Source organism: Arvicanthis niloticus, chromosome 1 (genome assembly GCF_011762505.2).
Source record: "Arvicanthis niloticus isolate mArvNil1 chromosome 1, mArvNil1.pat.X, whole genome shotgun sequence".
Taxonomy (NCBI): Eukaryota; Metazoa; Chordata; class Mammalia; order Rodentia; family Muridae; genus Arvicanthis; species Arvicanthis niloticus.
The window spans coordinates 143,957,637-143,976,319 of record NC_047658.1 but is presented as its reverse complement, the minus strand read 5'-3'; the positions used below and the strand labels follow the sequence as shown (position 1 = coordinate 143,976,319).

Genomic DNA, 18,683 nt, shown 5'->3' with positions numbered 1-18,683 from the left:
TTCCTCTTTCTCCTCCGTGTTTACTTGAACTCTTGCTGTAAACCTCAGGTTACATTTTATTCTGCTTCTTTTTGGGGTGAAAAGTTGAGTTTCTGGCTCTAGGACCTTGATTTCCAACTAAGAATACTGTCATATGTTAACCCACAGCTAGTGGGTTAGCTTTAGAATAGAAATTTGTGTTGGGGGAGTGCAAGAATATCTATTTATTTTGAAACAAGGTCTCATTATGTAGCTCTGGCTGGCCTGGAACTCTGTATAAAGACCAGACTGGCTTTGACTGTGCAGAGCCCCGCCTGCCCTTGCCTCCCAAGTACTGGGACTAAAGGTGTACACCACTACATCTGGCTATTCATTTTTTAAAACTATATTTGTTCGTGTTGGGGAGGAAATATTTATAAGTGGAGGTCAGAGGACTTGTGGGAACTGACTTTCTCACCTTCCACCAGGGGCTCAAACAGAGCTTGACATGTCTCATTGATTATAGAGTGAATATGTTTTAAAGCAAAACTATACAAAACAAACAAGCAAGCCTTTCTTCTAAGTAGCGCAGCCTGTGACTTCTTCCAGGTAGGAACCAGGCCAAGGCTCAGAGGTCATTACTGTGATGTAATGCATAGACAGCAGGCAGCAACAAGCCAATCAGTGAAAGATGGTGAGGCTTTCCACCAAGACCAGCCTAGTCTGGGGTGGTGATGTGCACAGTGTCCTCCCAGACACTGATGCTAGAAAGTTGAGTTTCATCAGCTTCAATCTCATCTTACCCACTCAGTACCCTAAACGTGTCTCAGCCTCACGTCCTTCACTCCTTCAGGCTGTGAGCATCTCTGCTCAGGCCCCCCGTTACTCTTTGATGCCAGGCTTTGTACACACACACACACACACACACACACACACACACACACACCTCCCTCCATCCCCCAGGGTCCCACATAGCTGGAGTTTACCCAGGACCTGATTTGTGGCTGAGGCTAGCCTTGTGGCTGAGGCTAGCCTTACACTACTGATCCTCCTGTGTCTACCCCCTCATGCTGTGACACCACACCTGACTCACCATGGAGCTTTCTTGCCTAGAGACTTTCTAGGGGCTTCTATTTTTAAAGATGTCTTCTATGTGTATGACTCTTTGCCTACGTGTATACATGTGCACCACATATGTGTAGTGGTAGGAGATCCCTAGAAAAGAAATTACAGATGTAAGATACCATGTAGATGCTGGAAACAAACCCTAGGTCATCTGCAAGAGCATTAAGTGTTCTTAATGGTTGAGCCCCAGCCGAATTTAAAAAAAAAAATTATACATTATATTTGCAGAGGACAATTTTAAGTTTACAGCAAAACTGAGGCGAAAGGAGAACTGCAAACTCCCCTCTCCTCCATTACTCCACAATTCCTGTATTAATCAGTGGGTGCTTGGGGTGAACACAAGGACTCGTGTGAACCACTTGCTCTTACACCGAGCTACAGCACCCAATTTCTCTAGCACTGTGTTTTCCTCTGTACACCCTTCCTCTCCCACAATCCCCATACCACACGTATTCGATTACACTCTTCACTTTCTGCTTTAAAGCCCCCTTTTCTCCTCTCCTGGGCCTCTTTCACACTCACAGACTCACAAATTAGAGGTTAGGATACACGTATGAAAGAGACATGCAGTGTCTGGCTGTGTGTGCTCAGGTCACCTCCCTTAATGTATCTTCAGGCCAGTGAGATGGCTTAGTGGATATAAATGCTTGGCTGACAAGGCTGACCACCAGGTTTGATCCCTATGAGTTTGATCTTCAAGGCCTCTATGGTAGGAGAGAAATGACCTCGACATGAACACCCTCCAAAGCAAGTAAATAAATATAAAACATATATTTTCCAGTTCCATCTGTTTCCCTAAAGTTTTTATAGCTCCATTTTTATAGTTGAATAAAATTCCCTTGTGTGTACATATCAAATTCTTGTCATCCACAAATCTGTTGATCATCTAGGCTTGTGGCTAGTGAGTAGAGCAGCAGTGGACAAGAGTGTCCAAATATCTCTGTAGCAGAAGGTAGACTCCTTTGGGTATATGGCCAGGAGCCATATGTTCTTATTTTGGTTATTTGAAAAATCTCCATGTTGATTTTCATAGTATAAAATCCCTTTTTGAGCCAGGATGCCGGGTAGCTGACCCAGAACTCACTTTGTAGCCAAAGGGGACCTTGAACTTCTGACCTTTCTGGGTTTCTTGATCTGAAGACAGCAGAAGGAGACTGTGTCTAGAAATGGCTTGAGCACCACTACAGTGACACACTTCCTCCAATAAAACCACACCTACTCCAACAATGCCACACCTCCTAATAATGCCACTCCGTATGGGTCAAACATTCAAACCCATGAGTCTATGGGGCCCATACCTATTACTACCACAGCAATACTGTTTGGATCAGGCATTAATACCAGCATCTCAAATCATAAATGTCACTAACAATGCCAGGCTCACAGATTAAGTACACCCCATCAGCGTCTGAGATGTGGAATTATTTCTTCCATGGTTGTTTGTTAGACATCACCCATAAAACTACTCAGACTAAAGCCAGGCAGTGGTGGCACACACCTTTAATTCCAGCACTTGGGAGGCAGAGGCAGGTGGATTTCTGAGTTCAAGGCCAGCCTGGTCTACAGAGTGAGTTCCAGGACAGCCAGAGCTATACAGAGAAACCATGTTTAAAAAAAACAAAACAAAAAAACCCAAACAAACTACTTGGGCTCCATGTCTCTTTTGGAAGACAGTTGGTTGCACAATTTTCAAAATAGTCATGTGGCTTTTTTGATTTGTCTTTCAATAGGGTGTCCTGGCCTGCACTGTTCCACGCTGCCCCATGTTTGGGCACCAAGTGCTCCAGTCTTCAGGTCAGTCAACAGGGTCTAGCAAGAGAGAGAGTGGGGATGAAGGGGCAAGAGACACAAAGAATGGAGACAAGACAGAGGGTATGATCAAGTCCCCTTTATTGAAAGGAAATCCTGGGTATTTATATGCTTTACCACGTGCCTTGCAATGTAAGGCCTCCACGAAGGGAGGACCTCACCCAAGTCTCAGGAATGAGGCCACCCATTAACTCACAAGACACCACACTTGATGTAATCAGCGAGAGGTCTATTTCAATCAGTATACTGAGGTCAAGACCCATGACCCACGCAGGGGCAGCGGGGTCTGACCCTGGGGCTTTGGAGACAGAGAGAATTTAAAGCCAAAAACCACAACTCAGGGGGAAAACCACAACCCAGGGGGAGTGAAGGAGGGTTATTGGAGAGTACCTGTGGAAAGTCCCAGCCCATTATTCAGTTTGTGACAGGGTCCAAGGAACAGGCTATTCTCTAAGAGCCTATACGTAATCAGCCATCTTGTCAGCCAAGTTCCTGAAACACAGAGCTCATGACCAAGCTGACCTGCACTCTTGGTTCTGTTCAGTCTGCTAGGAGGTTTTGAAATTTTTTAACCCTTTAAGCAGCTGTGGACAAGAAGGGGAACACGGCTGAAGACACTTTGCCACGTGCACCTTGCAGCTGGGGGCACTAAACAGCAAAACAAAACAAGAAATGTGGGATAAACAAGATGTTTATCAGAGTGTGCTCAGCTGTTGAAAACAAGTCTGTAGTCAGGGTATGTGGCTCCAGATGGCTGCAAAGATGATAGCTGCTTTCTGCTAGGAGTCGGCTCCCCACAATGGGGTTTGAGCAGTGTCAAGGGACTGGCAGCTCTCTTTGCCCTCTCCTTTTGTTTTTGTCTGTGATGGAGTCCTAGTCTAGAACACAGGCTGGCCTGGAACTCACTGTGCATCCCTGGCTGGCTTTGAACTCAGTAGTCCTTCCTCACTTTCTTGAGGGTTGGAATGACAGATGGGAGGCGCCACACGTCTAGAACTGTTTGTGGTGTTCCTCTGTTTGATCCCCAGGACCACCATGGTCAAAGGAAAGAGTGTGGACTCCTCCCTGTGACCTCTCCGTGCAGGCCATGGTACACGTGTCCCACCCCCACTCCCTCGCACACATACCACACTGAAGAAAACATTTCTGTCGTTTCAGAAAACCCAGATTTCTCTATCACTTTCCTGTTTTCCATGCCATTGAGTGTTGATATATATATATATATATATATATAATTTTTTCTTTTGCTTGCCTTGGACTTATATTTTGACTGGTTGGTTTTGTTGTTGTTTGAAGAGGGGATTTTATATAGCCCAGGCTGGTCTCAGATGAGCTCCGGAACTGAGGTATGAACTCTGACCTTGAACTTTGGCTCCTCCTCCCTCTGTCACCCAAGTTCTGAGATAACAGCCTTGTACCACCCTGTCCAGTTTGTATTCTAGTGGGGATCAAACCCCTGGCGGCTCTGTGCAGGCTAAGCAAGGACACCCAACAAGTGAACATCCTCAGCCCTCTCCCCTATACAATTCCCACTCCCCCCCCCCAGATGTATGGCAGGACTGCAGGCACCTATACTGGCCAGGCTTCTATATTGTGTGCTGTTCAGTGTTGCAGATCCGCCCTGCTCCACCCCAACTCTGTTTTTGTTGTATCACACAAATGTGAATAAACTATATTTTCATTCAGTTTTAAATATTCAGGTTTCTCTTGACCTATGTGACATTTAGAAATATATTGGTTTTGTTTCTTTTGTTTTTGCAATTTTTAAGATGGTGTGCCTTGTAAGATCTTAGACTTTGTGGACTCAAAAAAAAAAAAAAAAATCCTCTTACCTCTGCTGGCAAGTATTTGGGACTAATAGCATGTATCAGCAATTTAATATAGTGTGCAGTTGTCAAATATTTAGAGGTTTCCTGGCTATGTTTCTGCTATTCCTGGTTTAATTTCACCGAGAGCATGTGCCTGCTTGCGTCCAGGTAGGGTCTTGCTAATAGCCGAAGGTGACTTCCAACTCACAGTCCTGAGTGCTGGCATGAGAGGTGCGTGCCACCATGCCAGGTGCTGAGGCTTATTTTGTAGGACTTTTGTTTTTAAGCTTGTAAAAGTGTGGTTTTTCAGTCTGGAATGTAACCTCAGTGAATGTTTTATCTGAATTTGAGAATAATGTTCACCCATACTTGTCAGATGAGTGCTCTTCAAATGTCAACAGATCCGGATGACTAACGACACCGGCCAGGTTCCGCTTGGCCTCGTGCACTTTCTGATAGGTCAATTACTGTCAGGCGGGTTGCTGGAGTATCCAGCGCTAATGGATCAATCCTTTTTGTGTGTTTGTTAAACAGTTTTCTGTTCTCTGGGATATTTTGACTCCCTGCTGTTCAACTTGGTCACATTAATGACTGTTAGGTCTTTTTGGATAATAGCTAATTGCTTTGTGTGCTGCTCCCCTCCCCTCTGCCCCGGCCGCACCAGCTGGCTCTTTCTGTGGCTGGAAGCTCGGAGCTTGCTCCCTTTGAGTCCTGTCCCTGAAGTCTCCCATCCTTTGGAGGTAGACAGACATCTTGAGACTGATTGACAAACAAGAGTTGGTGGATCCACAGAACAGCAGCCGGGAACTAGCAACGAGGGTCACATGTCCAGTCAGAAACTCCATCACAGTTTCGTCACAAATCGCTCAAAACTGCTGTTGGCTCTTCTTCAAAACTCTCGATGCTTGGCAATATTGCTTGCACTTTGGCCAAAGCGTCCAATAACTTTTTGCCTTGTTGGGCAGTTTACAATGGAGTTTTGCTTTGCACAAACATCTCGGAGTGATCCAACACCTCCTGCAGCTCTGGCAAACTCTGAGTCAGCCTGGAGTCCCCCGGAGCTGGGGCTGAGGTCAGAGAAGCCCGGGACAGGCACGAAGCGGTGGGTCCTCGCGCTTAACCACCACGGTTAAGGATTCTGAGACGTTACCAAACCGCCACCCAGAGAGGAATTGCAATTTGAACTACCAGAAACCAGAAACAGTAAAGGTAGCCTGAAAGCTACACCCTAATTACCTGCTACAGACCAGGGTGCCTAGGCAGACAAGGGTTTGGGGGAAGCGGGCGTGGCTCCTCCCACCTAGGCACTCACGGATTCTCCTCTTTTCAGATCAGCCTGCTGTCTGCAGGGTGACTGAGACCCTGAAGTCCAGAGCTTTGCTGAGTCGCCACTTGGGAGAGTAAACCTCTAATGGTCTGCCAGTGCAGTGAGCATATCAACCTGGATCATTGTAAATCATATTTGTAGTGAGTCCTTGTTCTTCCCTTCAGGGTGCGTGTGCGTGTTGTGTGTTACACACACGTCTATGTGCCTATGCGTGTGCAGATGCATGTGTGTGGCGGCCAGAAGTCGTCCTTGGATATTGTTTACCAGGGGCTGTCTGTCTTGATCTTGAGACAGAGCTCACAAATAAGGATAGGCTGGCTGGCCACCAAAGCCTAAGGACTGTCCTGCCTTTGCCTTGCCAGCACTGGGGTTACAAGTGTATGCTACCAGGCCTGATTGATTTTTATGTGTGTTCTGGGGATCCTCCTGCCTCAGCCTCTCCAGTGATAGGATTACAGGATGAGGTACAAGGCCTGCCCACTCATTTGGGTTTTCTCATGTTGGCTGAAAAGCGAACATATATCAGGTTCTTGCTTCCAAACTTTGTGCTGCTGTCTCTCCTTGCAGGGCCCAGTTGGCTCTGAGTTTGACCTTTAAAATTAATCTCTGCTGTCATGTTAGTGAGGTTTGAGTTGGCAAGTGGAGTTAAATGTCCACATTCATTCTTTGATGACTAATGGGAAACATCTCCAACCTCTTATGCACATTTAATTTACTGTTTAATCTGGTGTCCTGGCGCCCTTAGGCCAACACTCAGTTCTGTTGAATTGAAGGTAAGAGGGCCTCAGCCCTGTGCTCACACATTCAGATGATTCTTAATTTTATGTCGTTGCTATATTTATCACAAATTCAATCTCTTTTACATTTTATAAATAGGCGAGGTCGTAAAACCTGATCTTTCACACAGTGGTACTAAATGAGTGTCAAATAGAGTAGAATCTCTCTCTCTCTCTCTCTCTCTCTCTCTCTCTCTCTCTCTCTCTCTCTCTTCTTGTTTTTGTTAAATATATTTGTATCTTACATTAGGAGAGAAGAAATCCCAAACCTTAAAATCTAAGAAGAAAGCATAAAAATGTATAATTTATTGGAGCACTCACTAATGAAGATTTATGAGAAGAAATCTGCATATGGCCTTTGTTCTGCATATTATTCTCATATGGTTTATATTTCCAGCCCAAGCAAGTACAGTTAACAAAAGTTAAGGCCAGCCAGGAAGTGGTGGCGCATGCCTTTAATCCCAGTACTCGAGAGGTAGAAGCAGACAGATCTCTGTGGGTTCAAGGCCAGCCTGGTCTACAGAGAGAGTTCTAGGACAGCCATGGCTAAAAGAGAAACCCTGTCTCAAAACAAACACATTAAGGTCAGTGTTCCACCCCGTTTACGCAAATTTCCATATGGGCATGTGCATATATGTGAAAGTCAAATGTTCATATTTGGTATTTTGTGTAACTGCTCTCCACCTTACCTTTGAAGATTGGGCCACCTCACTGAAACTTGCCTTCTGGCTAGGCTAAGATCCTCCTGCCTCAGCCTCCCATAGCTATATCTAGCTATTTACAGGGGTGTTAGGGATCCAACCTCAGGCTACTGAAACAAGCCTAATACCCAGCCTTTGGTTTTGTTTGTTCCTTTCTGAGACAAGGTCTTGCTATGTAGCCCAGGCTAGCCTATGACTCCTCAGTATATAGCCAAAAAGACTGAGCTTGCAAGCCAGCGGTGGCGCAGTGGCTAAGGTAGCCGCCTGCAGAGGGCAAGCCCCGTGCCCTTTGCTCTCTCTCTCTCTCTCTCTCTCTCTCTCTCTCTCTCTCTCTCTCTCTCTCTCCCAGTTCGAATCCCACTTTTCCCATGTGACTCTGCCCGAGTTTCATGGGAAAAAAAAAAGTTAAAAAAAAAAAAAGCCAGGCGGTGGTGGCATACGCCTTTAATCTTAGCACTTGGGAGGCGGAGGTAGGCGGATTTCTGAGTTTGAGGCCAGCCTGGTCTACAGAGTGAGTTCCAGGACAGCCAGGACTACACAGAGAAACCCTGTCTCGAAAAACCAAAAAACCAAAAAAAAAAAAAAAAAAAAAAAAAAAAAAAAAAAAAAAAAAAAAAGAAAAAAAGACTGAGCTTAATGTTATGATTCTTTTGTCTCTTTAAGTACTAGCTTTAGTCTCTTTTTTTTTAAATTACATTTTTGGGTCCTTCCTTCCTTTCTTCCTCTTCTTCTTCCTCCTCCTCCTCTCCCTCTCTTTCTTTCTTCCTTTTTTTTTTTTTTTTTCCCGAGGCAGGGTTTCTCTATGTAGCCTTGGCTGTCCTGGAACTCACTCTGTAGACCAGGCTGGCCTTGAACTCAGAGATGCACCTGCTTCTGTCTCCTGAGTGTTGGGATTAAAGGCATATGCTACCATGCCTGGCTCTTTTTTTGTTTTTTGTTTTTTTTTTTTTTTTGTCAGATGTTCAGGAAGGGCTTGGACTCAAAGGGCTTGGACTGCTTCTACCTCTGGGATTAGCTGTGTGTCACAGTGCCTTGCTAGGTATAGTGGGATTCAAATAATGGTTTGATCCTCAGTGCTTCAATGCAACAAAAACTCTACTAAGCCCAAATAACTTTCTCCCAGGTTCCCTTGAGTGCTAAAGACAGAAACTGTTTTCAAGCTAAGAGAAACCCTTTGGGGGTTTGTTTGTTTGAATACTGAACATGTTATGGGTTCAGTCTGTGCTAATGCTCCTGTTACGGCTCAATCAAGGTCCTCTGATTATGTCATTATGATTTGAATGATCTCGTCTTTACCCTCCCCATACATACCTACTCATATCTCTCTATCACAAACTTTGATTCATGCAAATCACAGCCAGGTACACACTCTCACACTTAAGAGGTAGAGGGAGGAGGCTCAGGAGTTCAAGGCTAGCCTCAGCTACATATGGAGTCTCAGACCAGACTGGGTTACACAAGGCTCTGTCTCAAAAATAAATTATTTGGCCAAATCACAACTTTTATCTCAGTACTTGGAGGTAGAGGCAGATTGCCACAAATCTGAAGCCAGCTTGGTTTACATAGTGAGTTCTAGGACAGCCTGGGCTACATAACAAAGATACTGCCTCAAAAACCAGAAACAACAAAATATTACCTAACAATAATATTTAACCAACTATTCAAGTAAGTGCCATTTAGGTAGTTCTTTTAGGAAGGTAATCATTTTTCTTATAATGTCTCTCTGATAGTATAAGAACTACAGAAGGAAATGTACCTAATAATTTTATTTTTTTTAAGATTTATTTATTGATTTTATGTATATAAGTACACTGTCACCCTCTTCAGACTCACCAGAAGAGGGCACCAGATCCCATTACAGATGGTTGTGAGCCACCATGTGGTTACTGGGAATTGAACTCAGGACCTCTCGAAGAGCAGTCAGTGGGTGCTCTTAACCGCTGAGCCAGCTCTCCAGCCCATCTAATAATTTTATAATCATAGAGCATTTCACTGGTCCCAATTTCAAAGGGGGCAAATCTGTGTGTTTGATGGACTTCCAAAATATATTATACACTTGATCCCTAAAGGAGCCTGTATGCAGGATGGATAGCAGCTTCAGGAACTCAGTCTTTTCCTCCTAGACCTTTTCCCAAAGATCATTGACTTGGGGAGTCTTCAGCCTGACCTCTAAGGTCTCAGCCAAAGCAGAGAAATATGTTGACCAACTCCTACAGCAGTCTTGAGATTGGCAGACTGGGAATCACTTTGCCCATTGGTCTCTAGACCTTGGATGCTTGACAGGGTCAGGAAGAGAAGACAAGGAGTACAGAGATGGGGGTGAGGACAGGGGGATAAGGCTTTTTGTAGACTTGCTGGTGCCCGGCTTATGCTAACCAGCAAAGAGAAGCGATGGGCAGCAAGTGCTTTAGACAGTGGCTCTCCCAAATGCAGAAAGCTGAAAGACCCTGGCCCAAGGGAGACAGATGCCATCTCCATTCCCAAAAGAGCTCACCGGAAAGGTGGCCTTGGTCTTCAGCTGCTCAGAGCACCTAGAAGGGCTCTTCAGCAGATCTTCCTGCTCCCTTGCCCACCTCAGTCCCCGCCAGGGCAGTGGCACAGTGGCCTCCGAATGGGGAAGGACCTGAACTCTGAACTCCTTGTGGCTTCTTTCTGTCTTGTTCTCTCCTGCTGGGTTACTTTACAGAATCTCTTCTCTTTCCCACAGAGGTGGATGGATCAATCACTTGGAAGCTGAGCCCAGCAGGTGAGGGGAAACTCCAGCACGAGCAGGATGCATGGCCAGGAGATGCTCACTCCTCAAGGCCATGGAGATTCCGTCGTGTGGCCACTTTGACATCGACATGCAGGAAGCTCTCAGCACCAAGCATCTGCCAACAAAGAGCTCACCCGGAACTTGGAAAGCTGTCTATCCAAGATGCAGTGAGCACCTGACTTCTCCAGGAGTGAGCATCTTATATTTCCTATTGGTCTTCAGAGTCATTCAGATTCTTTTTGGAACCCTTGAAGCAGCAATTTCTTCCTGTGCTCTGGAGCCTGAACTTGCTAAAGAAGCTAGGCAGGATCGGTCCCCTGGTGGTCTTGGACAGTTCTTAGACAATGAGGCTATATAGCCAGGTCCTTAGGCAGAGTCTTGAGCCAGTACAGGTCCATGCTTCCCAACGGGGATGGATTTCCTTTTGGATACACCTCATGGAAACTGGTTTATCTGGAGCTCCATCACTTGTTCTACTTTCTGGGCGGAGGGAGAGACCACAGGGAAGGCTGTGGCTGTGCTGGGTAGAGAGACCTCACAGCTATATGCTCCATGGAACAACCCAGACCTTGCCATCCTGTATGGATGGTTTTGTTTAGTCAAGGCTGGCTGTCCCCAAAGCGGGGGGGTTGGGGGGGGGAGAAGCGGATGGGGATGAGGGAGGGGAACTATTATTGTAACGAGTGTTTGGTGGAAGGGCGATGTTGGGAGGCGATGGGAGGGAGAGGCGTCTTTTTTCTGTTGGGGTGGGTTGGAGCTGGTGGGAGCTTCTGCCACTCTCATCTGCTCTATCTTCTTGTCCCCGGGATCCATGTTGTTCCTCTGAGGATTCTAAGAGAAGCAACGAAAGGTTAACAGCAGGCTGCTGAAAACATGCCCTTGAGGTTATCCAACAGCCTAGGCTGTCGCCTACGGGATGGGAAAGGCGCACTGTTGTTGGTGGGATCATCTGAAGGCTGCCCCTTCAAGTGCCAGGGTAGCTGTGCAACTAGCTAAGTTAAAAAAGAGCTCGGGAGAAGACATAGGAAGCCATTGTCTGATTGATATTTCTGCCCATTAACTAGTCCTGTCTGTAACCTTGAAGACAGGATGTGACCCCCCACGTAAGTTCCTCACCTTGATGACCCACATTTATCAATGGGTCCATCACAGTGTTCTCCAGAGCTCGTCTCTCGCTGTTACCGAGAATGAATGAGTTGGTCTTTGAAAGTATTCTTTTCACCATAGCCACATAGGATGGATGCCATTATGTCCTGCTCAGCACCTTTCTGGCAGTTCCCCTGAATCTCTGTAGGTCAAAGGGCAGGAATCCACTTGCCAGCACATGTTAAGTCCCAGGCTCTGCGCATCTACGTTGGGAGAATGCCAGGCTGCCCCCAGAAAGTATCCTGCTTGTTGTAAAAGACGGAATTTGCTGTTGAAGTCACAGTTTGCAATCTTGATGTTCACGCCAGCCTCTGAGGGTTTGTCTGCCTTGAAGGCTGTCGGGGCAATGCACTTCTGATGGCAGCATACACTTAGACACTACTGTTGGAATCTGCTTCAGGCCTCTGTTTTCTCTCCCACTGCCACGAGGCACCGGGTACCCAAACGCCTCTCTTCCACTAGAAGGTTTCTTTCCGCTCCGTTAGGATTATCGGAGTCTTCTGCATCCTTTCCTTTCGAGGATGTGCTCTAGACAGTAGAATAATGCAATGGGTGGACATTACCACAGCTGCGTTATCTTTCTTGATCTTCAGACACATAGCTGCCTGTGTGGGTCTCTCTGGAGCAAATTCGGCTGCGGGGGGGGGGGGGGGGCCCTGCAGCTTGTCAGACCTCCTGTTGGGCCTCAAAAGAGTCAAGGCACCAAGGGGGGGGGAGGGGTCAGCTTAAGTTTGAGAAAGGTGTGCACTTGTTTCAAGTCACCTCAGGTGAAAGCCGAAAGTTCACCTGATGAACTTATCTTTATAGTGGATATAAGACACACTGCTGGACAAAAAAATAAATAATTTTCTAAGGAAAAGTGATTAAAAGAAAAAAAATGAAGGTATCAAAGATTAAAACTAGGGAGAACTAAGAGGAGCAGTAAACCAGACCCAGCCAGGACTCATAGGTGGTTGGGATTGTAAAAGACTGCTTCATATAAAGTCACTTACATGGCAAGATTGGGGTTAGTCAGTAATAGAATTCTCAAATAGCCCCTGTGCTTTAAGAAAACTATACAAGGTCCCAAAGAGCTTTTGTTTTTATGTGGGTTCTGATTACCAATGCTTATCTTATTAGAAACGACAACCTATAAAATTCTTCAACGGCCTTCTTATTTCTAGTTTGCACGGGCCTCACAGTGTTTGGCTTTTCCAAAGCTTTCTCAGAGCAGCCTCACTTAAGACTCTGCACATGGGTTTCAGAGTGATGCCGCGATGTAACCGGCATCATTTTGGGACAAAATGACACAGTAAGTCACTTTCATGTCGGACTAAGCACACAGAGGGCTTGGTTTCAATCTGCTCAGTTCCTTTGGAGTAGATTCTCTCTTCTGGAGAACTTTAGAACCTCCTGGGTCCATCTCTGCCTCTTTAAATGAAGCTAAGTGCAAAGGAGGGAAAGCTTGTAGTCTCAGCTACTCAGGAGGCTGAGGCAGGAGGATCCCTCGGATCTGGGAAGCCCATGGCTAGTCTAGGCCACATGGTAAGACCTTGTGTCTTAAAAAAGAAAGAAAGAAACATGAGTCAGTAGAAATGACATCTGTAAATTGAGAAGCCCCGCACCCCCCCTTTTTTTTTTGACTCAACAATGTGTTTTGTTCCTGTCTCTCACTCAAGGTGGGACAGTGCATCCAAGTACTGACTCCTCCCCAGGGCCCCTCGCTACTTTCACAGTCATTGACACTGATGCTGGAGAATACCAGGTGTCAGTACATAGTTTGGTGACTAGTCACAAGTTAGACTCACCCTAATTTAACTGGCTTCTGCGTCAAGTGTGACACTATAATGTGGTGTCCCGAGATCCTTCTTCCCAGTCTCTTTTTCTGCAGTGGGTTCTCTGGACTCACAGCACTTGGTGGGTTTAGCTCCTTTTCTTAACATTAGGCATGCAGAGTCATAAATCAAATACTTTGTATCTTGTATTCAAATTTTTTTGGGGGGGGGGTGAGGCCTATATGTCATTTATTATTCTAAATGTCTATTGTGTGCCCATAAGTCTGTTTATTAGCTGTTTAAGTCATTCTCAGTTTCTGAACATTAATCATAGTTCTAAATGTTCTTATGCATACTTGGGGGTGGGGCAAACATAAAAAGGCATCCTTGTTGAATGTGTACTTTTAGGAGAGAAAATGGCGGTTGTGTGAGGAATGAATATTTTAGTTTCGGTGCACATGGAAGTGGTTTGTGCCGATTGGCACGGCCATCTGTACCCTGGGTCCGCTCTGATGCTTCGTGTTGCCTGAGTTTAAGGCTTTCCTTCGCCTTTCTGTGGGCTGAAGTAGTGCTTCACAGCTTATATCTCTTTGGTGCCCAGTGGCCTTGAAGAATAGCTTTTCGGGGGTTTATTGGCCATTCTCTCTTTTGAGAGAAGTACCAGTTCATATCAGACACTTATATCTCAGTTCATATCAGACACTTATATCTCAGTTAAGTGGCTTTCATTTTTCATGTGCATTTCTACTTTGTACTTTCCATGAGAAGTATCATGAGCAGGAGACATAGCACAGTGTGGCCACCCACAGCTTGAGGAGTTGTCTTCAGATGAGCCAGGGAGTGTTTAGTCTGTATAGCCGTGCTCCACTGGGGTGAATGGAGAATCCTCTATAGCCTAGACAGGGCTTGACTTTGCAGCTCTCTTACCTCAGCCTCCCAAGCAGCTGAGACCACCATTCCCGTGAGGTGAAGCCAGATTGTTGACTCACCGCCCTCCGCCGAAAAGAATTTCAGCATTGGTTAATATGAACCAAAGCTGGAACTTATTAAGAAAAAAATGTTACTATAGATGTCAGTATGGACATTAAGAGAGAAGGAAAGAGAAGGAAGGAAAGGACAGTAGCCACACCCTGAATGGGTGGAGACTTCTAAAGAAAGAGTCACTGGAACTGTCTTAACAGTGCCACCTCTGTCTGTCTGTCTGTCTGTCTGTCTGTCTGTCTCTCTCTCTCTCTCTCTCTCTCTCTCACACACACACACACACACACACACACACACACACACACACACATATATATATGAGTGACTTTGGTGGCCTCCAGAGTTGCACTGTTCAAAGAATTTAAAAGATTTAATGGGAATGTTTTGGTATACTTATTATTTGAAGAGTTGTCTTTGAAATTGGGTCTTCAAGGTAGTTTATACTGCTGTCAACACAAAACATAACCTCAACTCAAATGGAACAAGAGATAGCTTATTCTGAGCCAGATATGAGTGGCTATGTCTCGGGAACAGGGATCCAGGTTGCTTAAAACAACCCACTCTGATGTGAAAACGGCCATGTTAAATAAGGTTTACAGTCACAAAAGCCAAGTCATGAAGCAAGGCGTTTTTTCAGATCCACTGGTGGGAATGTCCAGTGGGTGGGTATAGAAAGGCAGGGTGACCTCTGCTATAGGCTTCAGATGCTATCGTGGACACTTTCAGCCTTGAGATTGGTGTCTGCTAAGGTCACACAGTCCAGAGGTTTGACCCAACAGTCATGAGGTTACAGCATAGATGCCAGTGTGTGGCTGCTGAGGAAACTGAAGAGAGTTCAAGATAGTTTTGGCTCTGGGTCTTCCATATTTAACTTTCCACAGTCACAAAACTCTAATCAGCCAATCAGCTTTGAGAAATCTCTAGCACTGGTGTGGCTTTGGTTTTTTTGTTTGTTTGTTTGTTTGTTTGTTTTTGTTTTTTCTGGGAACATTACTTCACAGAGCACTACATAGTTTTGGGAGCTGATAAACCGTTAAGTCAAACTGGGCATGGCAGCACACATGCCTGGTGGAGGCAGGAGGATCAGGAGTTCAAGGTTGTCCTCGGCTACAAATCATGTTGAAGGCTATCCTACTCTGTTATGAAACCCTGTCTCAACAAACCTAAACAAACAAACAAAAAAGTCAAAGGAATCCTTACTATACACGGTCAACAATGAGGTCACGCAAGGTGTTATGTGACTGGGAACATGACTCCTAATGTTGTTTGTGAAATTTACAGACAACGAACTCATGTTCTCCATTAATTTCCCTGTTGACATTTCTAGCCTGTTTCTGTGGGCTGTGAATTCTATTTGGTCCTGCGTACATTTCCTCTGTTCTCTGAATTCTGTTGTTAATTCTCTATATGCTAGGGTCACCTCTAGATCATCCCTCTCCCACAGTGAACTACCTTGTCACTTGAATATGACAGGTACTTTCCCATCTTGAATTCTGTACGGGCTCCTATTACTGCCGGGGACAGCCCTTCTCAGATATCCACATAGTTCTTCCCCTAACTCTCAGCTCCCAGATTTACCTATATGTCCTTATAAGACTCCTAGCATACCTTATGTACTGTCTCTGTCCATCAATTTCTTTTTCAATAAAAAAAAAAATACTTTGGAGACAGGCTCTTACTCTGTAACTAAGGCTGGAGACAGGCTCTTACTCTGTAACTAAGGCTGACCTCAGACTTATGTAATCCTCCTACAGCCTACTGCGTGCTGGCATTATAGGCATGAATCACCATGCCCAACTCTACGGCTTTATTTTGAGATAGGGTCTCATGTAGCACAGGCTGGCCCTGAAATCCTCATCCTTGTCTTTACAGGCCCGACATAGTATAGGTATGTGTCACTGTCTCACTTCCATCTGATCCTAAAAAAACACAACTCTGTACTAAGAAATATTCGACTCTGCATGACTGTTCTAAGAATTAGAACATGTGTTTTACCCCCTCTCTAGACTCAGCATAGCTGCTATTTTTATCTGTCTTTGTAAGGCAGATAATAGGTATGGAGTAAAGAATTTGGGCCTTGGATTTTCTTTCCTGCTTTTTTTTTTTTTTTTTTTTTTTTTTTTTTTTTTTTTTTTTTTTGATAATAGTGGGTCTCTTCCTCCTCTTCCCTTAACATGTGGCCGAGGACAGCTTTAGAACTCAGTACAAAGACCAAACCATCCTTAAATTCCCAGTCTTTCTGTCTCAACCTTTTTCAAATGCTGAGATTATGGTCACATTCTACCTCATCCAGCTTTAATGACTTTGCTATTTATTCTCTCAGCCCTGGTGTTTATGCTGCTGGTGACTCATGGTAGGCTCCTAGACCAGGTGACATCAATCAACCTTCATGAGGTGGGGCTGGGGCTGGAGGCTGAGTCTAGCTACATGGATTCAGACTATCGTTCAGATACTAAGTCTTAAAATGCCAAAAACCAAACCAAACCAAACCAAACCAAACCCTCTGAAAGCTGACGCTCAAAGTAATGTTTTCTAGCTGACAGTCCTTACTGTCATTATCTCTGTTGGGAGGGCATGCTGTTCTGAGCACAAGAAAAGCGCTCCGCTCCACATCCCAACCCTCACACAGTCTTGTGGTTCTTGCTCTGGTTAATTCTGATCTGTATACTTGCCCTGAAATAAAAGGCTACTGCATATAACAACTTCCAAATAGCTCTGTGATTACTTACAGTGAATTTTGGACCCCAAGACATTTCTGGAAACCCCTTTAAACTTGTAATTGAGTAAGAAGTGAGGGCAGTCCAGAGCTGGAGAGAAATAGCTCAGTGGCAGAGTGTTCACTTAGAGGCCCAAGTTCAGTTCTCTGTACTGCAGAGACAAAGCAGGACTGTCTTTTGCATAATGAGACCAGCCGTGTGGACAGACTTAGCAGTCTATAAGACTATACTCTCTAAACCTGGCTATCTCCAGGTAGAATAGAGACAAGCAAGATTCATGCCTCTGACACTGGAGATGTGACTCAGTGGTACTTTCTTAGCAAATACATGGCTCTGAATTTAATCCTCTGTCCCCAGGCTCCCCAAATCTCTGACTTCCACAATGTTCCTTATAGGAGAGAAAAGAGGAAACATGGACAAGTCTTTGATCTCTGAACAGCCATGATTGGTCATCAGAGGTAAAAGCTGTTGGTAGAATTTAGAAATGATGAATTCCCCTTCCCCCCAAAAAAGAAATGATAAACCCAACTTCCCAAGGCCCATTCAATTCATAAACAACAAACAACAAAAAAGCAAACTCCTATCCCTCGTTACCAGCTAAACAAAGACAGGAGAGCATGAAACAAGCTTGGGCTCCCAGGGCCACAAACCAATAACCTCAGAAACATTCCCACAGGGGAAAGAAACGCCAAAACATATGAAGTGTTGGTGGAGATTGGCAAAGGAAGAAAAGAAAAAATATGGTCAAGGGATCCATCTGTGCAGGATGGAAATTTGTAAATGGTTAAGAGATGAGGGACATGGGGACGTAGGAAGACAGCTCAGTGAGTAACATGCTTGCCATGCAAGCATGAGGACCCAAGTTTGAATCCCCATCACTACATAAAACGCTGGGTGTGGTGGCATGCTGCTGGAATCTTAGTGCTGGGAGGTAGCGACAAGAAGATTGGAGTGCTGCAGGAATCATGGGAGAAGCTTGCTAGCCAACCAGTCTGCCTGAATCAATGAGCTCCAGGCTCAGTGAGAGACCCTGCCTCAAAAAAAACCCAAACCAAACAAACAAAAAAGGCCAAAGACCAGCAAGATGGCTTAGTTGCTAAAAGACTTGGCACACGAGCTTGGTGACCTGAATTAAATCCCTGAGCACACTTAAAAATGGAAGGAGAGAAGGGATTTCATGAAACTGTCCTCTCAGCTACACACAGTTGCATGGCACATGGATGACCACATGCATCAAACACAGAAGGTAATTGACACAGGGCAGACCAATAAAGACAGCTGGTGCTAACCTCTGGCTTCTACACATGCACACACAGACTATGTGGACACACATGTGCACACACACATGCATAGCCCCCCACACACATATACACACTTAAAAGTTAAAATTGTTTAAAAAGACATAAAAAGAGAATTATATGGATGAGGATAGAATCCTAACGAACAGCCTGACAGGTCCCCTCCCCACCCCCCCACCCCCCCAAAAAAAAGGATTCCAAAACAATTTACCTTTTCACCTCAGTGAGATTGGAAAGTGTAAAATAAGGGCCATATATTGGTTACTTTTCTATTGCTATGATAAAAGCCCATGACCAGGTCAACTTACAGAAGGAAGGTTTTCTTGGGCTTATGGTTCCAGTGCGACAAAGGAGTCATCACCATCATGTCAGGGAGCATGGCGCCAGGAAGCATGGTGGCTGGAGCGGCAGGCAGTTGGAAGCCAAGTGAGTTTGAAGTGGCAGGAATATTTAACTTCTCAAAGCCCCCCACCCCGGCTCCCATGACATATTTCCTCCAGTAAAGCCACTCCTCCTAAATCTCTCCTG

At 45.1% G+C, this 18,683-nt stretch overlaps 1 long non-coding RNA gene across 1 annotated transcript; it reads left to right on the top strand.

Annotated features, from left to right (window-relative positions):
- Window positions 1–5,441: 5,441 nt before the first annotated feature.
- Window positions 5,442–16,850, top strand: LOC143435989 (uncharacterized). The gene is made up of 3 exons (XR_013106260.1): window positions 5,442–5,909; window positions 6,031–6,167; window positions 10,212–16,850. It is a non-coding gene; the product is annotated as an uncharacterized LOC143435989 (long non-coding RNA).
- The last annotated feature ends 1,833 nt before the right edge of the window (window positions 16,851–18,683 follow it).